Source organism: Mauremys reevesii, linkage group 1, assembly GCF_016161935.1.
Source record: "Mauremys reevesii isolate NIE-2019 linkage group 1, ASM1616193v1, whole genome shotgun sequence".
NCBI lineage: Eukaryota > Metazoa > Chordata > Testudines > Geoemydidae > Mauremys > Mauremys reevesii.
In genome coordinates this window covers 50,501,345-50,514,050 of record NC_052623.1, presented here as the reverse complement: position 1 = coordinate 50,514,050, position 12,706 = coordinate 50,501,345, and the positions used below count along the sequence as shown (strand labels likewise).

The 12,706-nt window shown below is 43.8% G+C and overlaps 1 protein-coding gene across 2 annotated transcripts in view; it reads left to right on the top strand.

Annotated features, from left to right (window-relative positions):
• FLT1 (fms related receptor tyrosine kinase 1) overlaps positions 1-12,706 on the top strand; it is a 155,671-nt gene that overhangs the window by 59,147 nt on the left and 83,818 nt on the right. The gene's annotated exons all lie outside the window — the stretch shown is intronic.

The window sequence follows — 12,706 nt, the reverse complement described above, 5'->3', positions numbered from 1 at the left end:
TCTGACAAAGTGGGTATTCACCCACGAAAGCTCATGTTCCAATACGTCTGTTAGTCTATATGGTGCCACAGGACTCTTTGCTGCTTTTACGGATCCAGACTAACACGGCTACCCCTCTGATACTGAAGTGTAAATGAGACTCCAGGTCTATATTGTTCACTCATCTCTTAAAACGTGCACGCATACATGCTATGGTGTGTCGGCCTGCACGTAGCATGTGCAGAGAACTGAAATTGCCATTAAAGAATTTTAAATCAAGTAAAGAGAATGAGAAAGAGCCTCCCAACAGAAATATTTTCAGCATTGCTTCACACTGAACAAATGAGCAAATAAAGCAGGTCATCCTATACTGTAGGCTTCCATTGTGAGCCAAAAATTGATGTTCACTAATGAGCAGCCACTTCTGTCCTGTGGAAATTACTAGAAAAATGCCCCTGGTCCTCTATGTGCATCTTGCAAAATAATCCTTTCAAATACTTTACCTATAAAATGCCCTGAGAATAAGACCTGATGTATTTGTCAAACGCAGATTTGCTTGTTTTTGTATATCGAGGCTTGGGATAGTTTGCCTTTGTCTGTCCTTCTTGTAATGATACAGTAAATCTGGCAAACAATCATTTCTGATGACTCTACTGTGCATATTGTAAATGCTATCAAAGGCTTCATTATGTGCCTTAAATGAACCAAAAGCTTGATTGTTCAAATTTCAGCAGCACTAGATTTAAAATAGCTCTTAATCATAGTTTCTCAAGTCTAATAAAAGAATGCTTAAGCACAAGATTCAAGATGTTGCCAAGGTCTTTTTTTTTTTAAATTAGAGATGGATCAAACCAAACTGGTTTAAAACATAAGAAAATACAACAATGTCCCAGACATCCCAGAGGACTGTTACTGTGATTAAACTATAATGAAAATGCGTTTGGCTACTGTGCAAATAATACTGTGAATAACCAGTGTCCTTTAAAAGTTCAACCACTTGAAAATCCTGGACCACACTGAAGAGGATTCCCCAAGTTAGAGATAGGTGCTAACTCTGGAACACACAGAATCGTTAAAACCAATGGGACTCCTAAACTATCCACCACTCCTGCATTGCTGAAGTCAATGAAAGCTTTGCCATTTGCATAAATGGTTGCAGGATCAGACTGTGTATGTGCTTACATATAATTATTTATGCATTTATCATTGTATTTCATTATATTAAGCAAACCTTTCTCAAAAGATAGTGTTAACATTCTTACGCCTTTGTTTTTATTCCCTCTCCCATTTACATAGCAGTTTGCTTTTATTCTGTCTGTCAGTATTTTTTCCGCACTCTTTTCCCTGTTTTCCTTCCCTCCTCTAAGTATCTCCCTCTGTTCAATCTCATCTTCCTCCTTTCTTGGGCCTCTCTTTGGGGCTGGCTTTCCCCTCCTCCTACATCTAGTGCCACAATTGACTCAGAGTTGCCCTAAGTCCTCTGCCCAAAGCAGTGCTGAGCGTGGACCACCTGGCAGGGCACTAGCAGCAGCTCAGTGTAGCAGTGGTTCTTTGTCTCCACTATCACTCAGCTGTTCACCAGCGAATGGAATTGACATTGTCTGGTAAGCAGTACAGGGAGGGAATTGCTGTATAGAGCCATGTATCTCCAGCCAGGACAACTGGAGCACTGGAGAGGAATTCCAGTATCCTCCTTAAACCTTGAGTCAACATTGCCCTGAATGGCAGCTCTGTTTAGTGAGAATACTAGTAACCCATAGGTTGTTTGGGTGGAGGTGAGACAACTGTGCCATGCCAGATAATCTGGAGAAGTGTAGTGTAGGAGGAAGAGGCTCTCCTCTTCCTGGACAACAATAAGCTTGCTCCTATAGAACAGTTTTTTTGTGAGGATGGAGATTTCATGATGATCTGGGTCCTGGAAGGATGCAGATACAAAGTGCTGCATGAGGATCTAGGTGGGGTCTTTTGACTGCATTCTTCACTGAGCGAAATGTTCTGTGTGAGTAGAGAAAATAGACTAGTGTAACAGGCACCGAACAACATCTGCCTGTGTTCTCTTGGAAACCCTGAGCTTGGACTGTGCATCCAAATCACAGATTTGAGAATTGAGAATAAAAGGGAGTCAGATTGCACAATTTGCTCCTACTACCTTTATGGTCCTTCCCTTTAGCCTTCTGACTTCTCAGAAGTCCTGATACTTGAGAGTGTCCTTTCCTCCTCCACTAAATGAAACATTAAAACCAATCTCTGTTGCAACAGTAAGGAAAGACGTTTCAGCTGTTAGTTCTGTTGTTATGCTTTGAGCAACATCTTCGTAGCTCCATCCAATGCTCATCTCAGCTATGGGAAAGGTAGGGGAACTGGCCCTCTCTCAGAGTCAGAGAGGGAAAGTGAGAGGCTGAGTCCCAGTGACTGTACAGGAGATCTGAGTGATTAGCATCTAGCAGAGGGAGGAAAGGAGGTGGAGGACCAGGAAGGAAGGAAGGAAGGATTGGCTGAAACAAAATCTTATTCTGAGTTTGTAAGAACTGCTGAGCAGTGTGCAGCAGGAAGCAGAGTGTCAAGAAGCAAAATGCAATTAGCCAATAACAAAACCCAAGGTATAATAATCCCATGTCACCTTAATGACCAGAAAAATTGATGCATGTTTGCTTTCAAGCACTGTCACTTTCCTGGTGTGCCACTGGTCTCACAAGCTGCAAAGCAATTGGAAGAGTACTCATTCTTTCAGCAATCATTTGCCAAGTCATCTGCATGATCTACTATTGTAGGACACTTAATTATATAGATTAATGTTTCTCTCATGGATAAGATAGCCATGAAAAAAAGTAGGGTGACTAAAGGGTTTCTGACGGTCATAAGAAGAATGTGGGCAATTTAGTTGAGGTGGGAATGTCATTCCTGGCTTCTGACACATCTGACTTTTCTTTTCATTCCATGCCCCAGACCAATTTCCTGAGCATACTGGCAACTCTTAATGTTTTGTTTGAGACAACCAGTCTGCAGTAGCAGCCCCAGCAAATAGTTCAGGACTGGTTGTAATGCTTGAAACTGTGACCATGAAAAGAGAACAGATTGTATAGTCCAGCTACCCATGGTTAATAATAAGAAAGACTGCTGCTCTTACTCCTGTAATTCCCAGCCAGCTTTTCTCTAAATCCATGGCTGCATGTCAGGAAAGTCTTGGTTGGGGGTGGGGAGGCAGGAACGGGACTCATGCTTTCTGTCACTTGCTTTTTAGTGTACATGAGAAGTAACAAGGATCTGTACCAGGAGAAAGGGAGCCAGAGTTAAAGCATGGGACCTGGGACACCTGGGTGCTCACAAAGATCATGCAGTAAAAGCAGCAAGGAGTCCTGTGGCACCTTATAGACGTATTGGAGCACGAGCTTTCGTGGGTGAATACCCACTTCGTATTCACCCACGAAAGCTCATGCTCCAATACGTCTGTTAGTCTATAAGGTGCCACAGGACTCCTTGCTGCTTTTACAGATTCAGACTAACACGGCTACCCCTCTGATGCATAAAGAACATACACTGTTCCCTCCCACCCCGCTACCCACCTGAGTAGAGAGATTGAAAAGAAACTTTTGTCTTCATCCTACACACAAGTGGCAGAGTCCCAGGGAGTGGTCACTACGCAGTCCCTTGCTCCCCTGCTGCTCATTAAGGCGTAACTTTTCAGCACGGCTTGTAGGGTCTTTGGCCAGGGGTCTCCCATTTCTGTTCATGCAGAAGGGGGCTTGAACGACTCTAGCGAGTGGTGCTGGTTGGTAGAGACCAGCAGTTGGTTGCCATCTGCAAACTGGTAGGTGTCAAATCTGACATGAGCTTGTGACGTCTGAGCAGCCTCCAGTGGGCAGGCATTGACATCACAAACACTACCCCCTCAGTTGGCCATGACTGGCACCTGTGACAGCCACAGCAGAGAGGTCAAGGACCAGCGAGAGTGAAGAATGACATACCTGAGGAGTCAGTGAGGGGAAGCTTGTACTGCTGCTGCTCATGCTGTACCCGTCACTGTGAATAAACGGAGGATTTCCTGCACCAGGCTTTCAGTCTGGCCCCCTTGCATAAGCACTAAAATACAAAGACACTTTTTAAAAAGAGAAACAATTTGTAAAAATGTAGCCAGGTCCTAACACTTACTGAAAATGTGCTCCAAGCAGATTGCTATTTGTTTATTCCTTTAATAATGGTAGGCTGGCCATCCTGGGCGAAATCCCAGCCCCATTGAAATCAGTAGGGCCGGGATTTCACCCTATCACTGATTATTTTTGACACAGCACTTGCAGTAGCAAAGGAACATTTAAACCGTGGCTCTTCAACAGGTAAACACATTATAACACTGGCAGCCAATTATATTCAAACACATTGGCAACATACCAGCAGACCAACCACCCCCATAGAAGACATTTTACAACATCTCCTTGCTCCTTACTACTCTTACGCCCCTTTGTTTTCTGACTGAAAATGATTCAGGATTCCCAGCGATGTGGGATGACTATTGTGCTGTGCTATGGATTACACAACAGCACAGATGGCTTTTGTTAGGGTGACCAGATGTCCTGATTTTATAGGGACAGTCCTGATTTTAGGGTCTTTTTCTTATATAGGCTCCTATTGCCCCCCCACACCCTGTCCCGATTTTTCACACTTGCTGTCTGCTCACCCTAGCTTTTGTTGTAGAAACCCCAATGTGCAGATAAGCCCAGTCTCATGTAATTTGCGTTTTTGGTAACCAAAGGGGAAACTAGTTTCCCGATGTTCTTCATGATTCTAGATCCTGTATCTTTAAGTCAGTGTTGTCATGATCACATCTTGAGTGATGCAAATCACTTCATCTCTTGACAGTAAGTTTGACCAAACTCTAATGAAGACAGTTCTTTAGTATAAACATGATAGACACTGAGAAAGGCGATATGATTTGGTTTTATTTGTTTAACCAGTGTTAAAAGTTATTAACTCCAATTGCTGTGTGCCTTTCTCTTGCTCTTCGTAACTGTGCTGTCTCCCAATTCAGTCTCAGCACTCCAGCTTCACAGAAGTAGTTATTTATTGACAGTGCCTGAAAACCATTAAAACTCAGTTAATAAATACGAGAGACACCTTGAATAAGATAAAATACAGACAAGATGTCAGTTGCTCTTAAGATCTCAATATTTATTTACAATACCTATGGATTTGCTGAGAATGGAAGACTCTTTTGAGGACTGAATGAGATTTTAAGTCTGGGACAGCTTTGGTAGGCTCCCAGGATCTCACTGGTAGGTTTGGGAATGAGGAATTCAAATGATGTGAATACAGAAGTTGCCACCCTCTTTCTTAATATAATACAGAGATCTAGGTTCTTATATTGGTACTCATCACTGTATTATCTGAGCTGCAAATTTCAGATCTTGTTCCAAGTTGGGGTATGCTGGGTTCCAGAGTTTACAGGAAGTTCAGTACACCCTGAGAATAACTAGAAAAATCCTTTGCCTAAGCCCTCACAAATCAATGTAAGCCATCAATATTGGCAACATGACTATTTTAATGTTAATACTGGTGTTTATACCTTTTAGGATCTAGAATGAAACTGGTTTGTGTTTTGACTTCAGTGGAATAAGCCAAAATGACATGTAGTACACTCTCACCCTGGAAACTTTTCCCCATCAATAGTTATAAATATACCACACTATTATGCTTGGCATGTGGTATGCAAATAGAGGTAAGAGTTCTGAAACTCATTAGGAAAGGGAGAGGGCTGTGGAGTAGAGTGAGGACAGTGTGAAGCTAAGGTTGATAACAGTGGCCTTGTCCAGAATAGGCCATGGGAGTTTTCTTATCTTGCTTTGGCAGGAGGTGCTGTGAGCTTCCTGTGCGAAATCAGAAGCATATGCTGCTTTCCTCTTGTTGTTTGGCTTCCTCCTCTACACAAGACGGTTCCCAGCACTGTGATTATCTTTGCATCTTCAAACATGGCACACTCTACTTCCTTAAGAGGTTGAAGTATTCTTAAGAATCAGGCTCACGCCCCTCCCCCAAATTACTTCTGAAGTGCTGGTATGTGGCCAATTCCACAAATGGCCTTTAAAGTTGAACTTCTGGTTCCAAAACCCCCCCACAACCAACCAACCAAAAACCCTCCCAGGAGTGTAAATTCATAAAACTGAAAACCAGGGAGTTAAATTTACCCACGGTCTTAAGTCCTTTATTTAAAAGGCAGGGAGGTTTTTGTGTTCTGACTGTAACTACGATGCATGTGCTTTGAGCTTCCTGAGAGTACGGAGTGTCAGATTAACAGCTTTGACCCCTCGTTCCCCCTTCGGCATTTTCCTCTGAAAATCCAAAATAGAATTAATGGCTTCTGGTTTTACAAATGAATAGCCTATTTCTCAAGCACTTGACACAACAGGGCTAAAGCGTGTGTGTTTGTATACACACACGCATGCACGCATGCACACATCTTAATTAGGGGAAGAGAAAACAGAATTCAAGAGAAACAATTTACCAGGTCTTGTAGCTAAGACATTGGCCCGGGACTCTGCAGCTCTGGATTCAGTCCCAGGTCAGCCAGACTCCCTGTGTGACCTAGGGAAAGTCCCTGGGGATGAAATTCTGTCCCCATGGATACCAATGGGATTTTTGCCACTGACTTCAGTGGAGGCTGGGATTTCACCATTAATGTATCTGTGCCTCAGTTCCCCATCTCTGAAATGGGGATGATAATACTTCCTTTCTTCCACCTTTTGTCAATCCTGCTTAGACTGGAAGCTATTTGGGGCCTGGATTGTGTTTGTACAGTGCCTAGCACAATGGACCCCTGATCCTCCGCATCACAGGGGGAAGGATTGGGGGGAGGGATAGCTCAGTGGTTTGAGCATTGGCTTGCTAAACCCAGGGTTGTGAGTTCAATCCTTGAGGAGGCCACTTAGGGATCTGGGGCAAAAATTGGTCCTGCTAGTGAAGGCAGGGGGCTGGACTCAATGACCTTTCAAGGTCCCTTCCAGTTCTAGGAGATTGGTATGTCTCCAATTATTACCTAACCTTTGCCCTCTTCCTCCCCATGAATCTCCTTACCACTTAGTGTGGACACTGGGGTCTGATTGTGCCCCTGATATATACGCTTACCTACATGAGTGTACATGGAACCAGCACAAAAGGGTATGAAAGGATCTGTGTGCTGGGGAAACTGATTGCATTACTTATGAGCCTGCTGGCACAGCTCTAACTTGTTTGTGAATTGCTGTGTGTGTTGTGTGCTTTCCATTGGTCTGACTCCAATTCTGGAGTAAACCCTCCTAGGTGTTTAAGGAAACTAAACTCAGCTCAACTGGAATTCCCCTAGCTCCAGAGAGATCCAGGTAAAAATAATCATTTCAGTCTCTGATTCCCAAAGATTTGTGAGATTTCCCCACAGTAATTCACATTTTTGAATTACAAATCACAAATAGGAGTGCCCCACCTATTTTATATAGTGAATAATTTGAAGAGATTGGCAAACAACAACATACACAAAAATGCATAGATGAAGTTATATGAGGAGACCCACAGTGAAACATCAGTTGAAATAATTGGAAGATTATTATGATTTTTTCAGTCCCGGCCAGAATGGATTTGTATAGTTCCATTCTTGTCTGTATCTTTTCAAACATCATTACATAAACACAAACTTGGCTCAGGGCTTATATTTAAATTCAACTAAGACTTTCCCCTTTCTGTTACAAGATACCTGCCATTATAAACCAAAGCAGGAGGCATGATTTTAATTATAGTAACTCCTCATTTAACGTTGTCCCACTTAACATTGTTTCAGTGTTACGGCCCTGCTCAATTAGGGAACATGCTCGTTTAAAGTTGTGCAATGCTCCCTTATAACCTCATTTGGCTGCCTGCTTGTAAGATTCTGTGGAAGAGCAGCGACGTTACAAGGGAGCACTGCACAAGTTCCGCTTCTCCGCCTCCTCCCCCTCCCTCCTAGCACTTCCCCCACCGCTAAACAGTTTGGCAGCGCTTAGGACTTTCTGGGAGGGAGGGGGAGGAGCGGAGATGCAGGGCTTCCCCACTCCTGCCCCTCTCTCCCAGAAAGTCCTAAGCGCAAAGTGCTGGGAGGGAGGGAGAGGAGCAGGGAAGCCCCTCATCTCCACGCCTCCCCCACCCTCCCAGAAAATCCTAAGCCCCGCTAAACAGCTGTTTGGTGGCACTTAGAACTTTCTGGGTGGGAGGGGGAGGAGCAGAGACACGCTCCTCCTCCCTCCCAGCACTTCACACTTAGGACTTTCTGGGAGGGAGGGGCAGGAGCGGGGAAGCGCTTAGGACTTTGTGCGGGAGGGATGTGGCGTGCTCCGGAGAGGAGGTGGAGTGGGGGTGGGAAGAGGTGGGCCTGGAGTGGAGCGGGGATAGGAAGAGGCGGGCCTGGAGCATTCCTGGCAAAATCCAGGCCTGCTCTCCGGGGAAGCTGCCGCTGCTGCTGCAAAGGTGCTTCCTAGCGTCCTTGCCTGCAGCAGGCTGTGCCTGTGTGGGGTAATCTGGGGCACTTCCCAATCACGGTACTGTACAGTATACAGTATAATGCCTTTTGTCTGCCCCCCAAAAATTTCCTTGGAACCTAGCCCCCGCATTTACATTAAATCTTATGGGACAATTGGATTTGTTTAACATTGTTTCACTTAAAGTTGCATTTTTCAGGAACATAACTACAATGTTAAGTGAGGAGTTACTGTACTCTCCTTTACCTATTGCACAGCTCTAACCAATTCTGCTGGGTTAAACAGTGATACTATGTGGCTCAGTCGGAAATAACAGGGGGGTGGGGGGAAGATTAGGTACTGAACTGGCTAACAAAGTCAGGACACTGAAAAACATTCTCGTTCTGCATTGATATATTTTATTATTTGAGACTAGAATTAGAAGAAGTCTTTCAAAATGTGGCTAACTGGTACTAATGAATTTGATTTTCCATTATAATTGCATTACCATTATAGTCAGCAATATGAACATAATATAATATGTGAAGTCAAGAGAAGCCACGTATGTACATCCCTGGGGAAAATTCCATCCAGTATTTTACTTATTCATTATTATTATTATGCTGGGCATCATACAGACATATAACAGAGATAGTCCCTGTCCCAAAGAGTTTACAGTCTAATCATACATACTCCCCTGTAAATTATTCTCCTACAGAGAATAATTTCAACTAGGTTCAGAGGCTGCGGACCTATAAGGGATTTATGAGATCTCTGGCATAGCTGATGCACAGTCTAATTCTGATTGTGAAACCCTTTTCAACTAAACCTTCCCACCTTCCCTTGCCAAATTATGTTTTTCAACAAGTACTTTTATCAAAAAGAGGCCAAACTTTCAACACTGCAGCAAAGAGACATCAATGTATTCAGTGAGGCAAGACTAGGGAGGTGGTGGAATCTCCTTCCTTAGAGGTTTTTAAGGTCAGGCCTGACAAAGCCCTGGCTGGGATGATTTAGTTGGGGATTGGTCCTGCTTTGAGCAGGGGGTTGGACTAGATGACCTCCTGAGGTCCCTTCCAACCCTGATATTCTATGATTCTATGATTCTAAGACTACAATTTCACCTGCTTCAAAGGGCAAAAATCTGACAAAGAAACACCTGAGGGACAAGAAAAACAGTTGAACTGAAATCATGATGCCTCACTTGACCGTGACAAGACCCCTCCCCTGCCCAAACTGCAAGAGACTAGATGAATAGTCATTTGTGTACAGACAGTCTTGAGGTCACTGAATATGTCCTGCAAACCACAGCAATATGGAAGCATTATTGGCCCCATCCATATTACAACAAAGAGTCCTGTGGCACCTTATAGACTAACAGATGTATTGGAGCATAAGCTTTCGTGGGTGAATACCCACTTCGTCAGACACGTGTCTACATGCGTCTGACAAAGTGGGTATTCACCCACAAAAGCTTACGCTCCAGTACATCTGTTAGTCTATAAGGTGCCACAGGACTCTTTGTTGCTTTTTACAGATCCAGACTAACATGGCTACCCCTCTGATACTTGATCTATATTACAGTTTCCTCCAGTTTAGTTTCCTGTTTTTCAAACAGGCTTTTAAAAACACTGTTATTGTTGAAGAGTGGTGCAGCCAAAGTGGACAGGGTTAACTTTATTTGAACCATTCTAAAGCCTACTTGTGTCCTTGCGTGCTCTTGAATGAGTTGACAAAACTGTCTTAATGTTTTATCCCATCCACTCACTCAGGCCTCCACGAGTGTGCTCACAGAAACTGATTTTTGAAATGGCAAATGGAAAGCATGAGAGAAATGTTTGGGCAGATAGAGCAGGATGTGGGAAGGGATGTAGGCATTGCAACGCTGAGTATCACAGCACCTAACTTCTTAGTGCCTAGAAAACCACAGGACCAACACTACTATTCACAAAGCCAAGTTAGGCACCTAGGCTCCCTATACAATGAAGGGTGGGGGGAGACAGGTGCCTTAGACTGAGATCCACAAAGCCAGCTGGAGTGAGCTGCCTAAGCTAGCCAATGGGAACTGCTGACCAGAGGAGTGTGTGCTGAGCCCCGCCCCTCTCTCTGAGATAGGAGCCTAAGGACAACTCTACACAAGAGCTCTCCCGTTGGTGCAGTTAATCTACCCTCCCAAGAGGTGGTAGCTAAATGATTGGGAGAAGCTCTCCAGCTGACATAACGCTGTCTACATGGGCGGTTAAGTCAGTATAACTATGTTGCTCAGGGGGGTGGATTTTTCACACCCCTGAGCAATGTAGTTGTACTGATATAGGTCTGTAGCATAGACCAGGAACCAGCCACCTGGTGGCAGCTAGCTTAGGAGCCTAAGTCGCTTCTTGCAGGAATTAACTCTGGGCCTGCCTTGCTCCCCACAAAATGGTTGGAGGAGGAGGTGGTGGTACCCACCTTATAATTTGTACCAGTGGTTAGAGCACTCACCTGGGATATGGGAGACCCAGGTTCAGTTCCTCCTTCTCTGCCACAGGGGGCAAACTGATTTGAGGGGGGGAATCTCCAGAAGGGTGTGCTAACCACTGGGCTATGGCATGTACTGATGTGGGGCTGTCTCAGTCTCTCCCGTTGAAGCTGTTCCACTGTGGATAACTACTGCACAAATCATTGGAGCAGGGCGTCTGGCCCTGGGGTCTTCCACCACCCAGGTGGATCCTCACAAGCACTCTCTCTCCCTCTGTCCCCAATGACTGTTCCACTGTGGATAAATTCTTAAATAGTCATTAAGCCAGCAAGAGAGAATGACTCTAGCCTGATGGTCAAAGCATGCACCTAGGAAGTGGGAGATCGCCCCCCCTTCAATTCCTTTCTCCCGCTCTGGAAAAAGGAAGAATTGAGTCTAGGTCTCCAACATCCCAGGTGAGTGCTATAGCCACTGGACTAAGCATTGTGAAGTGGACACTAATACCTCCTGGCCTCATCCAGCCAGATTTTGAATGAGCCCTGACGTGGTAGGCATGCTCAGAGGCTGCCTACTAGATCAAACACTGCATGTGACTTAGGCAGCTGAATGTCTGTCTTCCCCTGGTTTGTGAATTGCTCTGGGGTTTGGTACAAGACAGGTGTCCGGATGCCTGGAGCAGGGCAGCAGTGCATATGCCCCATGGCCTAAAACTTAGGCGCCTAGGGAACTTTTACAGCAGAAAATCAGGAGCCAAATGAGTTTTGAAATGATCTACAGGGTTAGGCAGCAGCCAAGCAGCAGTTTTGTGTTGCAGTGGAGACTTAGGCACCTAACACTGGCATTTAGGCGCCTGAGTTGCTTTGTGGATTGCACCCGTAGGGCATACCTGCCATCCCAATCCTCTCCATCACTTCCCCCACCCTCCACATGAAGGAGCATGACCTTTCACTTCTGTAAGATGGCTGAGCCATCCCTGCATCATAAGGAATTCTTGGGGCAGAAAGCCAATGATGTCCAAATTAGTTAATGGATCATCATTTTGAAAGGTTGTTAAATTAGTTAACATAATATTAGTTAATGTAATATTACTCTTGATGTAATGCAAAACATTTTAAAATTATTATGTAGCCCCCCTTGGGGGTTACAATTATATGGTGTAAACCACCTACCAAGATACAAAAACAATGAAGGAAGCAAGCAACAGTTAGAGTTCTTTGATTCTCTGATCAGTTTAGCAGTAACTGTCAGTGCCAGTCAAGTGGTTTTAAAGATGACTTCTCCAAACCGGCTGATGTACATATGAATCCAATTTGCTGATGAGCATTAAATGTGTTATATTTAAAAACTTCAATGTGTTTGAAGAACATATCAAACTTGAAAGAGCTTTTACACAAATGAAGGGGCAAACTCTACCTTTTAAATTGAGATTGAACATAATAGTTAAAAATATAATTAGATGTTCTGAGAAAACATTTGAGATGGACAGAATGTAACAAGTATTCCAAAGTGTTTATTTCCATATGTACCAAATTAAGCTTTGGAAAACAAATTAGTTCCACCATGACCACATCTGAATGTTCTGATTAAAAGCCAATTTGTAGTGTAAGGCATTAATGTAATATGATTTTAATTCAGCTTTTAAAAAAAATGTTTGAACCCCTTTGGCAATTAGACATAACTTTTTATTTTGTTAATTTGTAAGATTATTTGGTTGTAGTTTTATTGCCCGTCTAGTAAACAGGAAGTCACAGCAGTAGATGTCTTACCATTTGTAAATTGAAAGATAACGTGTGGAAGATAATCTGTTGAAACAAAGGAA